The following is a 17227-nucleotide window of genomic DNA, read 5'->3' on the forward strand; positions in this document are numbered from 1 at the left end:
CCTAAGTATTTGAAAATCCTACCGAGTGGAGAGCAAACCTCCCACTCAGGGGCTTAGCTGCAGTCCAGTACTCGCCTAAGTATTTGAAAATCCTACCGAGTGGAGAGCAAACCTCCCACTCGGAGGCTTAGCTGCAGTCCAGTACTCGCCTAAGTATTTAAAAATCCTACCGAGTGGAGAGCAACCCTCCCACTCGGGGCCTTATCTGCAGTCCAGTACTCGCCTAACTATTTGAAAATCCTACCGAGTGGAGAGCAACCTTCCCACTCCGGGGCTTAGCTGCAGTCCAATACTCGCCTAAGTATTTAATCCATTCCCATCCGCAAGGATGACGAGGTGCAGGTCGACTGCTACCTTCTCCTTCGGAGCTACGCCACAAATACAATGTGCACTCTACAAGGACGACGAGGTGCAGGTCGACTGCTACCTTCTCCTTCGTAGCTATGCCACAAATACAATGTGCGCTCTGCAAGGACGACGAGGTGCAGGTGGACTGCTACCTTCTCCTTCAGAGCTACGCCACAAATACAACATGTGCTCTGCAAGGACGACGAGGTGCAGGTCGACTGCTACCTTCTCCTTTGGAGCTACGACACAAATACAATGTGCGCTCTGCAAGGACGACGAGGTGCAGGTCGACTGCTACCTTCTCCTTTGGAGCTACGACACAAATACAATGTGCGCTCTGCAAGGACGACGAGGTGCAGGTCAATTGCTACCTCCTCCTTCGGAGCTATGTCACAAATACAACGTGCTCCATCCCGATCCGCAAGGACGCAGGTCGACTGCAATCCGTGCTCCATCCCTACCTGCAAGAGCGATGAAGTGCAGGTCGACTGGACTTTCCACCTCAGAGCTGCGTCTCAAGCATTAAAGTATATTCCGAGTCAAGAACAAAGTTCGCTCGAAGGCAAATGCAAGCATATTCAATGATAAGCCAAGTTCAGATAACATCCTACGGATTCAGAAGTGCTCAGGCGTCAAGCCTGTAAAACTTTATCGGTTACAAAACCACTCGGCATTCCGAGGCAAATTTAAGGCGAAGCATAAAAGTTTTTCTTACTCCTCAGGTGGAGGAATAGAGGGCGCGACAAAATGGTCCAGGTCGATTCTGTCAGCAATCCGAGTGGCAGCAGCAATGAAGGTCTCCATGAAAGATTGGAAGTCGTGCTTTTTGGTATTGGCCACTTTGATGGACGCCAGCTTGTCCTCTCGCGCATCCTTGAAGTGAACACGGACCAGAGACAGAGCAACGTCAGCACCGCACCTGGCAGAAGACTTCTTCCATTCTTGCACGCGACCAGGATCTTCATTCAGTCGAGTCATTAGAGACTCGAGGTCATTTTGAAGCGTTTCTCCTGGCCAGAGTGTCGTGTCGATTCGCGACGCCGCAACCTTCAGTCGAGCAAGGTAGTCAACAACTCTAGCAACACGAGACTCTAGTCGGAGCACGTTCATAGCGGCTTCATCCTTCAAAGGAGAGTTAGTGGGGTCCAAGCTTGTCTCCACTCGACTGGTCTCCTCCTCGAAGTTTTGGCAGAATTCTGTAAACACAATTTGAAGTTAAGCCAACAGTTCTATGATGAGTCGATGATAACAAGTCAGTCGGATAGAAGAGATTACCTTCAAGCATGATGAATAACTTCTTGGCGAGCCGTCCCAGATAAGCCTCCAGATCGTTCTTCTTCCCCACCAGTTCACTAGCCTTGTCATTTAGAGCTATCTTTTTATTCTTCAGACGGCTGACCTCCTTGTTGGCCGCGTCGAGAGCAGCTTTCAGATTGGCGTTCTCCTCTTCAAGTTTACCGACTGAAGCCAGTTTCTCTTCTGCAAGCTTCGTTTTGTCCAAAGCTGCCTTCTGCGCCTCGGCAAGGTCATGGTCCTTCTTCTTCAGAGCCTCCTTCATTTTATCTACAAAATGACAATGAGATCAGAATCGGGAATGGGCAGAAAGATAAAGACAGTCATCAAGATTCTCACCAACCATACCTTTTTCTTCATCTTTCGCCTTCTTGAAGTTCTCCTGAACAAGCTTCAAGTCAAGGTCGAGCTGGATATGTTTGTTTTCCAATTCAGTATAGCGAGCCACAAGCTTGCAAGATTTCTGCGAAGGATCAGTCGATAGACATCAAAGATAGGTTGCTTCCGAGTGACTAAGAGAAAAATCGTAACATTTCTAAGACTACAGCCGAATCAAAATATTCAATAGTAGTCTCGGGGACTACACCCAGTGGGTGCACTCAGCGTGCCCCCACTGGTTCTACCGACTCGGTCCGATCAGTCGGCCGAAAGAGGCAAAGAGGTTATGATCCTAAAACTATAGCACTATAGCTAACTGCCAGCAGTCAGCCATGGTCTCATCATGATCTACCAAAAAAATAGGTTCTTCAGACCTTAGTCGACTGCCAGCAGTCGGCCATGGTCTCGGGGACTACACCTAGTGGGTGCACTCAGTGTGCCCCCACTGGTTCCAAGATTCCATTCAACATGGTCCGACCAGACCGAGTGAGGAAGTTAGAGTGAAGAAATTCAAAATACAAAGACTACAGTCGACTGCCAGCAGTCTACCATAGTCTCGGGGACTACACCCAGTGGGTGCACTCAGCGTGCCCCCACCAATCCAAAAATTCAATCGACACACCCAGTGGGTGTACAGAAACAAAGATCTTCGGAAAGAAAGTCTTCAGATAGCATATCCTAACAGAACAAGAGGTGACCAACTAACCTGGACGTTGCTCTGAAGGGCTGAGCTAGCATCATAGGCCGCTTGGCTGGCTTCCCGGATCGCCTTCACCTGCTCCATCATGATCCCCGCCTGGCGTATAGCCTCCTTAGCAGCACCCGCTTGGTCCTCTAGGACGTGGTGTGTGGAGGGTCAGCAGTCGACGACGAAGGTCGAGCACTCGTCTGCGGCACAGCGAAGGACACGGAATTCCGAGTAGTATTACCACCATCCTGAACCGGTGCCTCAGGCACCGATGTAGTCTGAGTGGTCTTGCCAGCCGGCGCCTTTCTATTCCTCCTCGGCCTCAGCGGCGCCTCGTCGTCATCATCAGGGAGATCAATGACATGAGGAGGAGCTTCAGAAAAAGTCCAAAGTTAAAATCGAAATCCAATCGACCAAAAGTGAAACTACAAATATCGTACCAAGGTTGGAGGTGGCAGCGTCTTCCATTTCCTGGTCTTCATTCTTGGCGGAGGTCTCGGAGGTAGTAGCACTGCAAATTTCAGAAACCAGTCGGTTAGTCAATGAGTCGACCAAAAGTCTGTCCATGCTAAACGAGAAAACACAAGTTCTACTGTTACACGGAGATGGTGGGAATGGTCATTCTCATCTTGGGCAAGGCCTTCGGTGGCTTTGATGATGCCGCTCGTGGATGCTTCGGCGCTTTTTCAGTCGGCACCGGAGAAGCCGTTCGAGGACGCTTTGACGACTGCCCAACAGGCACAGTCGCTTTGCCATGCTCGCTCGCGGGGTCGTGGGTGAGCTTGGATTGCCTTTCCGTGCGAGGAGGATCGACTTCCTCCTCCTCCTCTTCACTGGAGCCGTTGTCATCATCTTCCCCCTCGCCATCAGATTGCTACTCCTCCTCACTTTCACCTCCGCTCGCCTCCTCCTCCTCGGCATGTTCTTGCGCCCCGTTGGGCATCGAGTACATCTCAGCAATGGCCTAGAAGACAACAAACAAGACAAAAGTCAGTCGATTGATTTTAAGCAAACAGAATGAAGAAAGCAGGATCACAGTCAGAGATGTAGAATTGGACCTGGTCTACTTCGTATGATTGGTCGAGTGGAGGAATCCTCCTGGCTCCTCGGGGGTTGTCTTTGTTCCCTGTGATGCTCGTCAGCCACCTCTCCAGCACGGCATCCTCGACCTCCTCCGGGTGGATCCGAGCGGTGTCCTCAGTGCCAGAATACATCCACATCGGATGGTCTCGAGCTTGAAGCGGCTGGATGCGTTGTCGGAGGAAGACCTCCTAGAGGTCCATGCCGGTCACCCTGTCATGGATAAGCTGGACAACACGTTCGACCAGCACCTTAACCTGCACCTTCTCTTTTGGAGTCACCTTCAAAGAGGAAGGCTTTCTCACTTGGTCCATGGAAAAAGGAGGGAGTCCGGTCGACTGCCCTGGCGTCGGCTGGTCTTTGCAGTAAAACCAGGTCGACTGCCATCCACGGACCGAGTCGGGTAGGATCATGGCCGAAAAAGAACTTTTCCCCCTCATTTGAACAACAAGACCCCCACACATATGAATCACTTGTGTTCTCTCATCACTCGGATTGGCCTTTTTCACTGTCTGGGAGCGACAGGTGAAAATGTGCTTGAAAAGACCCCAATGAGGCCGACAACCCAGGAAATTCTCGCACAAAGACACGAAAGCAGCGAGGTACATGATGGTGTTGGGTGTGAAGTGGTGGAGTTGCACCCCAAAGAAATTCAGAAATCCTCGAAAGAAAGGGTGAGGCGGCAAAGAAAACCCACGGTCGACATGGGTGGCCAAGAGAACGCACTCACCCTGCTGAGGCTGCAGCTCAGACTCCTTCCCCGGGAGCCACACCGATCCATGGGAGATCAGTCCTCCATTGGCCAGGTCGTCAAGAGCTTCTTGACGAATCTTCAAGCGGATCTAGTCGCCCTGGATCTAGCCCTGCGGCAGGCCGACCCTCGATGAAGATCCACCCCGACAGGTCGCCCTTCCCTTCGCCTTCGCCGTCGCCTTCTTCGCCCGCTCCAGGGCTGCCGTCTTCTCTTTCACCATCATCAGCGGCGAGACGGGCATAGGGCAGCGGCACTGAGACGGAAGCGAACGCGGCGGATAAGTCTGAGGAAGAGAGGAGGAAATGAGAATGCATTGTTCAAAAACCCCTGTCCGGCGCCTTATATGAGGTTGCTTCCGAGTGACTGACTTGTAGGCCCGGGCGATCCTGTCAAATCCCGCAACAGTCGCGCGCACGATACGTGGCGAAAAAGGTGGTGCGGAGATCGAGGCATCCCTGCCTTATCCCATCCGATTACTGCGGCCTCCTCCGTCCGCGGCGCTTCCCGAAATTCGAATCCCGTTAAATCCGCAAGCTGCAGAGCAACTCGTCAGACGAAAGATTCCCTCTGCTCTGTCGTTCGGAGTTCTCCAAGTAAATAAATTCACTCGACGGATACAAAGAATGGATCAAGGCGACTAAAAAAGAAGTTGGTGCCGTCACCTAAGTTCATTGATCCAGAACAAGACATACTCATAGCACGAAAATGGGTCGGAAGTGTGTTCAACTCTTTCCCCACTCAAATCTCGATCGTTTGGGGGCTAATGATGAAGCTATGTACCTAGGGTAGAGTCATGGACCTGTCCAAGATACCCTCCCCAAGGACATCTCTAGAAGAGACCACCTTTCAATCGACCCGGAAGTGTTCCAGTCGACATACTTGAAGACACTCGACCATGAAGCCAATCACTCGACTGCCTGGAGACCTAAAGTCACTCTGCACGCAAACGGTCTATCATTAAGTAGCTTTTATGGTCATCATAGCACTTTATTTGTGGCGCTACCAGTAACGCCCAATCTTAATGTACCTTAAACCCTGCATAACTGAGGGCCGGAGGGGTCTGGCGGACTCTATATAAGCCACCCCCCTCCTTAGTGTAAAGGGTTCGCACCCCTATAACTCATATACACTTAATCCAGTCGACCGCCTCCGGGCTCCGAGACGTAGGGCTGTTACTTCCTACGAGAAGGGCCTGAACTCGTAAATCTCTTTCGTATACAACTACTCCATAGCTAGGATCTTGCCTCTCCATTCCTACCCCCCTACATTACTGTCAGACTTAGAACCACGACACTGGGTGCATGTTTACTCCCCGTGCAACAAATTTCAAACAATGAGAATCTTGATTTTTAAATTCTAGTACATCCGAACCTTATTTGAAGTTCATGAAACTTATCGTGTTGTCATATGGACACCAATAAAAAGTTGCATTGTACTTTTTTTGGTAAAATTTGAGACCAGTTTTGATGTAATCTTTATCTAATTAGAAACTGGAGATTATTAATAATTGGGAACCAATATCCCAAATGGACTATTTATTCAAACCATGAGCGTTAGACCAACAATGGATACGTGCCATGCTTCGGTTTAGCAAAAAATAAAGCAGGATCATTGATCATCCAAATAGAAAAACAATATACGTGCCGCCATGCAACCCGTGTACCGTGCGAGCAGGAGTGAGTTGACGGGACACATGCGAGCAGTCCACCATGCAGGCAGACCGGGAGGCATGCGTGGAGGTGTGTGAATTGACGGAGGCGTGTGATACGTCTCTAACGTATCTATAATTTTTTATTGTTCCATGCTATTATATTACCCGTGTTGGATGTTTATGGGCTTCACTTTACACATTTATATAATTTTTGGGACTAACCTACTAACCGGAGGCCCAGCCTGTATTGCTGTTTTTTTTGCCTATTTCAGTATTTCGAAGAAAAGGAATATCAAACGGAGTCCAAATGCAATGAAACCTTCGGGAGCGTGATTTTTGGAACGAACGTGATCCAGAGGACTTGGAGTGCAAGTCAAGAATTAGCCGAGGCGGCCACGAGGGTGGAGGGCACGCCCACCCCTATAGGGCGCGCCCCCCTATCTCGTGGGCCCCTCGGGCGGCCACCGACCTACTTCTTCCTCTTATATATACCCACGTACCCCGAGAACATCAGAACAAGCCACGAAAACATAGTTCCACCTCCGTAACCTTCTGTATCCGTGGGATCCCATCTTGTAGCCTTCGCCGGCACTCTGCTGGAGGGGGAATCGACCATGGAGGGCTTCTACATCAACACCATAGCCCCTCCGATGAGTTGTGAGTAGTTTACCACAAACCTTCGGGTCCATAGTTATTAGGTAGATGACTTCCTCTCTCTTTTTGGATCTCAATACCATGTTCTCCTCGATCTTCTTGGAGATCTATTCGATGTAACTCTTTTTGCGGTGTGTTTGTCGAGATCCGATGAATTGTGGGTTTATGATCAAGTTTATCTATGAGAAATATTTGAATCTCCTCTGAATTCTTTTATGTATGATTGAGTTATCTTTGCAAGTCTCTTCGAATTATCAGTTTGGTTTGGCCTACTAGATTGATCTTTCTTGCAATGGGAGAAGTGCTTAGCTTTGGGTTCAATCTTGCGGTGTCCTTTCCCAGTGACAGCAGGGGCAGCAAGGCACGCATTGTATTGTTGCCATCGAGGATAAAAAGATGGGGTTTATATCATATTGCATGAGTTTGTCCCTCTACATCATGTCATCTTTCTTAATGCGTTACTCTGTTCTTCTAAATTTAATACTCTAGATGCATGCTGGATAACGATCGATGTGTGGAGTAATAGTAGTAGATCCAGGCAGGAGACGGTCTACTTGTCGCGGACGTGATGCCTATATATATGCTCATGCCTAGATAATCTCATAATTATTCGCTTTTCTATCAATTGCTCGACAGTAATTTGTTCACCCACCGTAATTCTTATGCTATCTTGAGAGAAGCCACTAGTGAAACCTATGGCCCCCGGGTCTATCTTTTATCATATAAGCTTTCAATTTACTTTTATTTGCATCTTTACTTTTCCAATCTATATTATAAAATACCAAAAATATATTTATCTTATCATACTATCCCTATCAGATCTCACTTTCGCAAGTGGTCGTGAAGGGATTGACAACCCCTTTATTGTGTTGGTTGCGAGTTCTTTTTTTGTTTGTGTAGGTGCGTGGGACTTTTGAGGAGCCTCCTACTGGATTGATACCTTGGTTGTCAAAAACTGAGGGAAATACTTACGCTACTATTGCTGCATCACCCTTTCCTCTTCAAGGAAAACCAACACAAGCTCAAGACGTAGCAAGAAGGATTTCTGGTGCCGTTGCCGGGGAGGTCTTCTCTCAAGTCAAGACATACCAAGTACCCATCACAAACTCATCTCCCTCACATTTACATTATTTGTCATTTGCCTCTCGTTTTCCTCTCCCCCACTTCACCCTTGCCGTTTTATTCGCCCTCTCTTTCCCAATCTTCTCTCTCTCTTGCTTGTCTTTTTGTGTGCCTGTTTGTCCTTATGGCTTTGCCTAAGAGTACCGACCTCCTTCTTAGAAGGTTGGAAGAAATTGAATCAAACGTTAGAAGTTTTATGAGTTTACAATTTGAGCATAATAATTTCTTCAGAAAAGAGCTTAAAGAACAAAAAGGTTTTTTGGGGTTTATGAACAAGGAGCTTGATGATATGTCTAAGGAATTTTATGGTTTTAACTCTCAAATTACCCGACTTGAAAATTCTATAGCCCAAATTTCTGATAAGCAAGCTACCTTAGTCAATAAGATGGCTGCCAAACCAGAAAGTCTAGGTGAAAATAATGATGAAGATCTTAAAGTTATTGATGTGTCCCCTATTATATCTTTGTTTTGCAATATGAATCTTAATAATAATGGGATTGGAGATGAGTCAACTTTAGTTAAAAGGCGTCCCAATAATTCGGAGTTTTTAGATCTTGATGCTAAATTTGGTAAAAGTGGGATTGGAGAGGTCAAGACTTTAAATAGCATTGAACCCACTATCTTGGATTTCAAGGAATTTGATTATGATAATTGTTCTTTAGAAGGTTGTATTTCCTTGTTGCAATCCGTTGTGAATTCTCCTCATGCTTATAGTCAAAATAAAGCTTCTACCAAACATATTGTTGATGCCTTGATGCACTCTTTTGATGAAAAACTTAATTTGGAAGTTTCTATACCTAGAAGACTTAGTGATGAGTGGGAACCTACTATAAAGATTAAAAGTAAGATCATGAGTGTTTTGCTTTATGTGATTTGGGTGCTAGTGTTTCCACGATTTCAAAAACTTTATGTGATGTTCTAGGTTTACATGATCTTGATGTTTGCTCTTTAAATTTGCACCTTGCGGATTCCACCATTAAAAAGCCTATGGGAAGGATCAATTATGTTCTCATTGTTGCATATAGAAATGTGGTGTCCTTAGATTTTATTGTTCTTGATATAGATTGCAATCTTTCTTGCGTTATTATTCTTGGTAGACCTTTCCTTAGAACGACTGGCGCGATTATTGATATGAAGGAAGGGAATATTAGATTACAATTTCCATTAAGGAAAGGCATGAAGCACTTTCCAAGAAAGGAAATCAAATTACCTTATGAATCTATCATGCGAGCCACTTACGAATTGAGTGCCAAAGATGACACTACTTAGATCTATCCTCGCTTTTATGCCTAGCTAGGGGCGTTAAACGATAGCGCTAGTTGGGAGGCAACCCAATTTTATTTGTGTTTTTTGTTTTTGTTTCTATTTAGTAATAAATTTTTGCATATACCTTCTGTTTAGATGTGTTTTTATTTTTTTAATTAGTGTTTGTGCCAAGTAGAACCTATAGGATAACCTATGGTGATAGTTAATTTGATTCTGCTAAAAAACAGAAACTTTGCGTGCATGAAATTAGTTTTGTTCAATCACAGAAACGAGCTTTTGCGTTTATTATTTTTGCTGTAGATCAATAGACAAATTTCCCAGGACTTCCTATTTTGGTAGGATTTTTAGAGTTCCAGAAGTATTCGTGGGTTACAGATTGCTACAGACTGTTCTATTTTTGACAGATTCTGTTTTTCGTGTGTTGATTGCTTATTTTGATGCATCTATGGCTAGTATTAAGTGGTATGAACCATAGAGAACTTGGAATACTGTAGGTTTAACACCAATATAAATAAAGAATGAGTTCATTACAGTACCTTATGTGGTGGTTTTGCTTTCTTTCACTAACGGAGCTTATGAGATTTCCAGTTGAGTTTTGTGTTGTGAAGTTTTCAAGTTTTGGGTAAAGATTTGATGGACTATGGAATAAGGAGTGGCAAGAGCCTAAGCTTGGGGATTCCCATGGCACCCCAAGATATTAAATAATAGCCAAAATCCTAATATTGGGGATGCCCCCGAAAGGCATCCCCTCTTTCGTCTTCGTTTATCGGTAACTTTACTTGGAGCTATATTTTTATTCACCACATGATATGTGTTTTGCTTGGAGTGTCTTGTATGATATTAGTTTTTGTTTCTAGTTTAACACAATCATCCTTTCTGTACACACCCTTTGGGAATAAGCCCACTTGATTTGAATTTATTAGAATACTCTATGTGCTTCACTTATATCTTTTGAGCTAGGTAGTTTTTGCTCTAGTGCTTCACTTATATCTTTTAGAGCACGGCGGTGGATTAATTTTGAAGAAATTGTTGATCTCTCATGCTTTACTTATATTATTTTGAGAGTCTTTAAGAACAGCATGGTATTTACTATGGTTATAAAATTGGTCCTAGAATGGTAGGCATCCAAGTTGGGTATAATAAAAACTATCATCGAAAGTGAATTGGATGTTATGATCATTTTGATACTTGATAATTGTTTTGAGATATGGAGGTAGTGATATTAAAGTCATGCTAGTTTGGTGATTATGAATTTAAATAATTCTTGTGTTGAAGTTTGTGATTCCCGTAGCATGCACGTATGGTGAACCGCTTTGTGATGAAGTTCGAGCACAATTCTATTTATTGATTGTCTTCCTTTTGAGTGGCGGTCGGGGACGAGCGATGGTATTTTCCTACCAATCTATCTCCCTAGGAGCATGCACGCAATAATTTGTTTTTTATGACTTGTAGATTTTTGCAATAAGTATATGAGTTCTTTTGACTAATGTTGAGTCCATGGATTATACGCACTCTCACCCTTCCACCATTGCTAGCCTCTCTTGTGCCGCGTAACTTTCACCGGTACCATACACCTACCATTTACCTTCCTCGAAACAGCCACCATACCTACCTATTATGGCATTTCCATAGCTATTCCGTGATATATTTCCATGCAACTTTCCACCGTTCCATTTATATGACATGCATCATCATTGTCATATTGCTCTTTGCATGATCATGTAGTTGACATCGTATTTGTGGCAAGGCCACCTTCATAATTTTCATACATGTCGCTCTTGATTCATTGCATATCCCGGTACACCGTCGGAGGCATTCATATAGAGCCATATCTTGTTCTAAGTATTGAGTTGTAATTCTTGAGTTGTAAGTAAATAAAAGTGTGATGATCTTCATTATTAGAGCATTGTCCCAGTGAAAAAACGATGATGGAGACTATGATTCCCCCACAAGTCGGGATGAGACTTCGGACTAAAGAAAAAAAAAGAAAAAAAGGGAAAGGCCACAAAAAAAAAGAAAGGCCAAAGAAAAAAAAGAGAAAAAAATAAAAAAGGAAAAAAGGAAAAAAATGAGAGAAAAAGAGAGAAGGGACAATGCTACTATCCTTTTTACCACACTTGTGCTTCAAAGTAGCACCATGACCTTCATGATAGAGAGTCTCCTATGTTGTCACTTTCATATACTAGTGGGAATTTTTTCATTATAGAAATTGGCTTGTATATCCCGATGACGGGCTTCCTCAAAATGCCCTAGGTCTTTGTGAGCAAGCGAGTTGGATGGACACCCACTTAGTTTCTTTTGTTGAGCTTTCATACATTTATAGCTCTAGTGCATCCGTTGCATGGCAATCCCTACTCACTCACATTGATATCTATTAATGGGCATCTCCATAGCCCGTTGATACGCCTAGTTGATGTGAGACTATCTTCTCCTTTTTTGTCTTCTCCACAACCACCATTCTATTCCACATATAGTGCTATGTCCATGGCTCATGCTCATGTATTGCGTGAAAATTGAAAAAGTTTGAGATTACTAAAGTATGAAACAATTGCTTGGCTTGTCATCGGGGTTGTGCATGATTAAATACTTTGTGTGATGAAGATAGAGCAACATGCAGACTATATGATTTTGTAGGGATAACTTTCTTTAGCCATGTTATTTTGAGAAGACATGATTGCTTTGATTAGTATGCATGAAGTATTACTATTTCTTATGTCAATATGAACTTTTATTTTGAATCATTTGGATCTGAACATTCATGCCACAATAAAGAAAATTACATTGAGAATTATGCTAGGTAGCATTTCACATCAAAAATTCTGTTTTTATCATTTACCTACTCGAGGACGAGCAGGAATTAAGCTTGGGGATGCTTGATACGTCTCCAATGTATCTATAATTTTTGATTGTTCCATGCTATTATATTACCTATTTTGGATGTTCATGGGCTTTACTTTACACATTTATATCATTTTTGGGACTAACCTACTAACTGGAGGCCCAGCCCGTATTGCTGTTTTTTTTGCCTATTTCAGTATTTCGAAGAAAAGGAATATCAAACGGAGTCCAAATGCAATGGAACCTTCGGGAGCGTGATTTTTGGAACGAACGTGATCCAGAGGACTTGGAGTGCGAGTCAAGAAGCAGCCAAGGCAGCCACGAGGGTGGAGGGCACGCCCACCCCTACAGGGCGCGCCCCCTATCTCGTGGGCCGCTCGGGCGGCCACCGACCTACTTCTTCCTCCTATATATACCCACGTACCCCAAGAACATCAAAACAAGGCACTTAAACCTAGTTCCACTGCCGTAACCTTTTCTATCCGCGAGATCCCATCTTGGAGCCTTCGCTGGCGCTCCACCGGAGGGGAATCGACCATGGAGGGCTTCTACATCAACACCATAGCCCCTCCGATGAGTTGTGAGTAGTTTACCATAGACCTTCGGGTCCATAGTTATTAGAGAGATGGCTTATTCTCTCTTTTTGGATCTCAATACCATGTTCTCCTCGATCTTCTTGGAGATCTATTTGATGTAACTCTTTTTGTGGTGTGTTTGTCGAGATCCGATGAATTGTGGGTTTATGATCAAGTTTATCTATGAGATATATTCGAATCTCCTCTAAATTCTTTTATGTATGATTGAGTTATCTTTACAAGTCTCTTCGAATTATCAGTTTGGTTTGGCCTACTAGATTGATCTTTCTTGCAATGGGAGAAGTGCATAGCTTTGGGTTCAATCTTGCGGTGTCCTTTCCCAGTGACAGCAGGGGCAGCAAGGCACATATTGTATTGTTGCCATCAAGGATAAAAAGATGGGGTTTATATCATATAGCATGAGTTTATCCCTCTACACCATGTCATCTTTCTTAATGTGTTACTCTGTTCTTATGAACTTAATACTCTAGATGCATGTTGGATAGCGGTTGATGTATGGAGTAATAGTAGTAGATGCAGGCAAGAGTCGGTCTACTTGTCACGGACGTGATGCCTATATACATGATCATGCCTAGATAATCTCATAATTATTCGCTTTTCTATCAATTGTTCGACAGTAATTTGTTCACCCATCATAATACTTATGCTATCTCGAGAGAAGCCACTAGTGAAACCTATGGCCCCCGGGTCTATCATTTATCATACAAGCTTTCAATTTACTTTTGTTTGCATTTTTACTTTTCCAATTTATATTATAAAATACCAAAAATATATTTATCTTATCATACTATCTCTATGAGATCTCACTTTCGCAAGTGGCCGTGAAGCGATTGACAACCCCTTTATTGCGTGGGTTGCGAGTTCTTTGTTTGTCTCTGTAGGTGTGTGGGACTTTTGAGGAGCCTCCTACTGGATTGATACCTTGGTTCCCAAAAACTGAGGGAAATACTTACGCTACTATTGCTGCATCACCCTTTCCTCTTCAAAGGAAAGCAACGCAAGCTCAAGATGTAGCAGCGTGCTCGCTACACAGTGTCATCGGGAGGCATGTGAGTAGCTGTGTGAAACGACGGTAGACATGCCAGCAGTCCGGTGCGCAGGCTCACCGGGAGGCGAGCCAGCGGTTTGACCATCGCCCGCCTCTCTCCCAGTACTACATATTAAGAGCTCTCCCATATCAATGGTGCAACCGAGCGGCCGCACCCCCATCCTCGCCACACACACAATCCCCTCTCTCCGCTTGCATCCTCGACGCCGCTCTAAGTCATCAAAGCCGTTAGTGTATGAGGATGCCGCCGAAGCGCCCCATCGGAGGGAGTGGCGACGCCGGGGCTGCTAAAGCACCGGAGGACGGCGTGGAGACGGAGACAGAGGTTGTCGTCACCGCCAGCGAGTTATCGCTGCAACCTGACGTCATCGCCGGCGTCGAGCTTCCACAGCCGGAGGCGCAGTTCCACACTGACTCTGGTGACGACTCGGGCGATGAGTCCGACGACCACTCCGATGACGACTCCGAGGACGACGGACAACTGGTTAGTCATCTATACCCATTTATCTGTCAAATAGAGCCCATGTTTTCTCTGGTTACTCCCGCCTCCCCTTTTTGGAATAGAAATCCTATGGTTATGTTCTCCCAATCCATGAAATCTGAGTAAGTTTCGTTAGATCCATGTAGTGTATTGATTGTTTGAATGGTACAAGTGATAAGTGATTAATTGTTTCATCTGTGGAAATGATTTCTGCTAGTAATCCGACTAGGGTTAGTGTTCGTGCTGATAATTCCTAGCTAGGACTTGACAATTTATTTTGAATGACCTACATATGTTTGTGCCATTATTTTCTTCAAGATTGGTTTGTACATACACGAATGTGTTTACAAATCAAACCATAATCTCTGGACATGTATAAATAAATAGCCATAAATTCCTAATCCTACTTCATGGCATGTAATCGTTGATTTGATGCCAATTTTTGGCAACTGCCAAATGTTCGCTAGAGATTAGTTTGTAACCATTAATTTGAGCCACATTTTTTTACTATTTGTATAGATGTTGTCTGATGATGTGGACAACGAGGATGAAGATGTCCAGAGGAGGTACAAGAGGCAAATCCTGAGGGAGCTTTGTGCGGGAATGCATAACAGGCGTATTAGGACCCGGGACGGCGGCTATCGATGCCCATTTTGCAACCACAAGCTTCATGGCGCATATCAAAGTGTTCTGGCGCATGCAAGAGGACGGGCCATTGGCTCCTTCAAGCAGAAGTATTCTCGCAGGGTGGAGCACAGTGCGTATGCCGAGTACCTGGAGAAGCTTCAGGATCGTGCCGACATGTGAGATGAGATGTGGGATCGAACTATGTATGCTTGAGCATGCTTAATGACGGTTGAACTATGCTTGATGACATGTACGCTTATTATCTATGTCTGAGTATGTTTAATCAATGTTTACCTATGTCTAACTGTGGGATATGGATGCAATCAGTTCGGTTGATGGAATCTACCTCTGTCCTCATTTATTGGCCCCCTTTGTAATTTGTGTTAAATGTTAACCAAAGATTTAACTGACAAAATGTTAGTGTAGGTCAACAAAAATTATATCGCTGGATGCGTATTTGAACATAGTGTTCAATGATATAATTTTTGGTGACATGCATAAACTTTTCTTAGTCAAATATTTGGTCGAAATTTGGTACAAATTATAGAGGGAACCAATAAACCCGGACGGAGGTAGTACGTCAATCACACATGGTTCCCAAAATTGGAACCATGTGCAATGAATTTCATTTTGCCTGTTGCTTCAATCACACACGTTTCCCAAAATTGGAACCATGTACAATGACTTTCATTTCGCTTATTGCGTCAATCACACAAGGTTGGCTCTAGCAAACCGTTGCCTCCGAAATTCTTTGTGGGATCGAAAACCCTCACCACCCAATTCAAAAAAGAAAAAGAAAACCCTCACCCCTACCCGCCACCCCATGCCTCTGGTACCCATTCACACCTGCACAAGCTCCTCTGCGTCTATGCATGGCACCACCTATCGTGGCGGTAACCACTTAGCTCGACCCCTACCGCCGCTGCCAAGCTACCGGCAAACCCCACCACATTTTGCCACTTCCGCTTGCTGCCGCCTATCGCATCGACTTTCTCGACGCTGCTCGCGGTCGACCCATCTCCGCTCAGTTGGGGAATCTGCTGTACTGACAGTTTTTTCTCATGGACGACAAGGTAACTAATTTAATGAGATATTGTCTCATCTCTCATCCTAGTTCATCTTCCTCCTTTAATCACCCGGCGGAAATCGCCGTGAATTCATTTTTATTCGAGCTGATTTGAGGGTTTTCTTTCATTCACAGAGTTACAGTGCGCCGACACATCAGGACCTTGCGACCTCTGCCAGAGATTCCATCTCACTGTACCAGATCACTTGAGCATGTGCGCGGTATGTTCAATGTCACCCTAAACCGGTTGGCATGGCCTACTTTCCTGAAGATATTCTAAATATTGCTACATTTGGATAAAAGGTGCCACATGCACCATATACTTCAAAGGGGATATTTCCCCTCTTCTTTCTATATTAGGCAAATTAATGATGTATTGTTCTTTCAATTACTCTCATATTTCCGTGACATGATGTTTACTCGATCTGTTTAATTATAGATTTTTGTCCTTCGATTTCAACTACTATACAATTTTTTCAATTTGGGCCCATACTTGCATGTTACCATATTTTCTTTAACAATCCTACCATTTTCTGTAGTACATCCCTTGCGATGCAACAGATTATGTAGTGCACAATTTTTCCCTTTACATAGATGAAGGCTGCACGGATGTCATACTGCACACAAACCATGGATTTACAAATGTTGCTACTGTAAGACATGATGAATGTGGTGACTCCTATTTTGGCGCTGGATTTTGGAAAGAAATTTCTAAGATTTATATACTGAAAGCTGGCACTAAAATTGGACTGCACATAAAAGGGCCTGGTCATGAGATATATGCTAACTTCCCCGACAAAATTATCCGTCCTGAATTTGTTCGAAGTAAGTTTTATTTTCAACTATCTGCATGTTGATTTACCCAGCAATGTTAAATGAATTGTGTAGTATTTAAGCAACCAATTGTTATTCCCTTTTCTAACTATATTTCTACCTAATAACTTCTAGTTACCAATACACTTTTCTATTGCCCTGTTTTAACTAAATATTCCTTGTACTCTCATTTCTATCAGAAAGCGCCGCTGACAAGGAGACTCCGGAGGTGGAGAACGGGGCTGCCAACAAGCGAAGGCGGGGCGAGCTAGAACCGCAAGCGACTCCAGCAGGCATAGACTTCATGAGCAGCCTCCCCGATGATACGTTGATAGTCATCATCTCCCTCCTCCCAATCAAATGTGGGGCGTGGATAACCGTCCTTTCTCGGCGGTGGCGCCTGTCGTGGTTCTAAGTCTGACAGTAGAATGGGGGGTAGGTATGGAGAGGCAAGATCCTAGCTATGGAGTAGTTGTACACATGAGTGTTTAATGAGTTCAGGCCCTTCTCTGAGGAAGTAAAAG

This window comes from Triticum dicoccoides, chromosome 1B (genome assembly GCF_002162155.2).
Source record: "Triticum dicoccoides isolate Atlit2015 ecotype Zavitan chromosome 1B, WEW_v2.0, whole genome shotgun sequence".
Lineage (NCBI taxonomy): Eukaryota > Viridiplantae > Streptophyta > Magnoliopsida > Poales > Poaceae > Triticum > Triticum dicoccoides.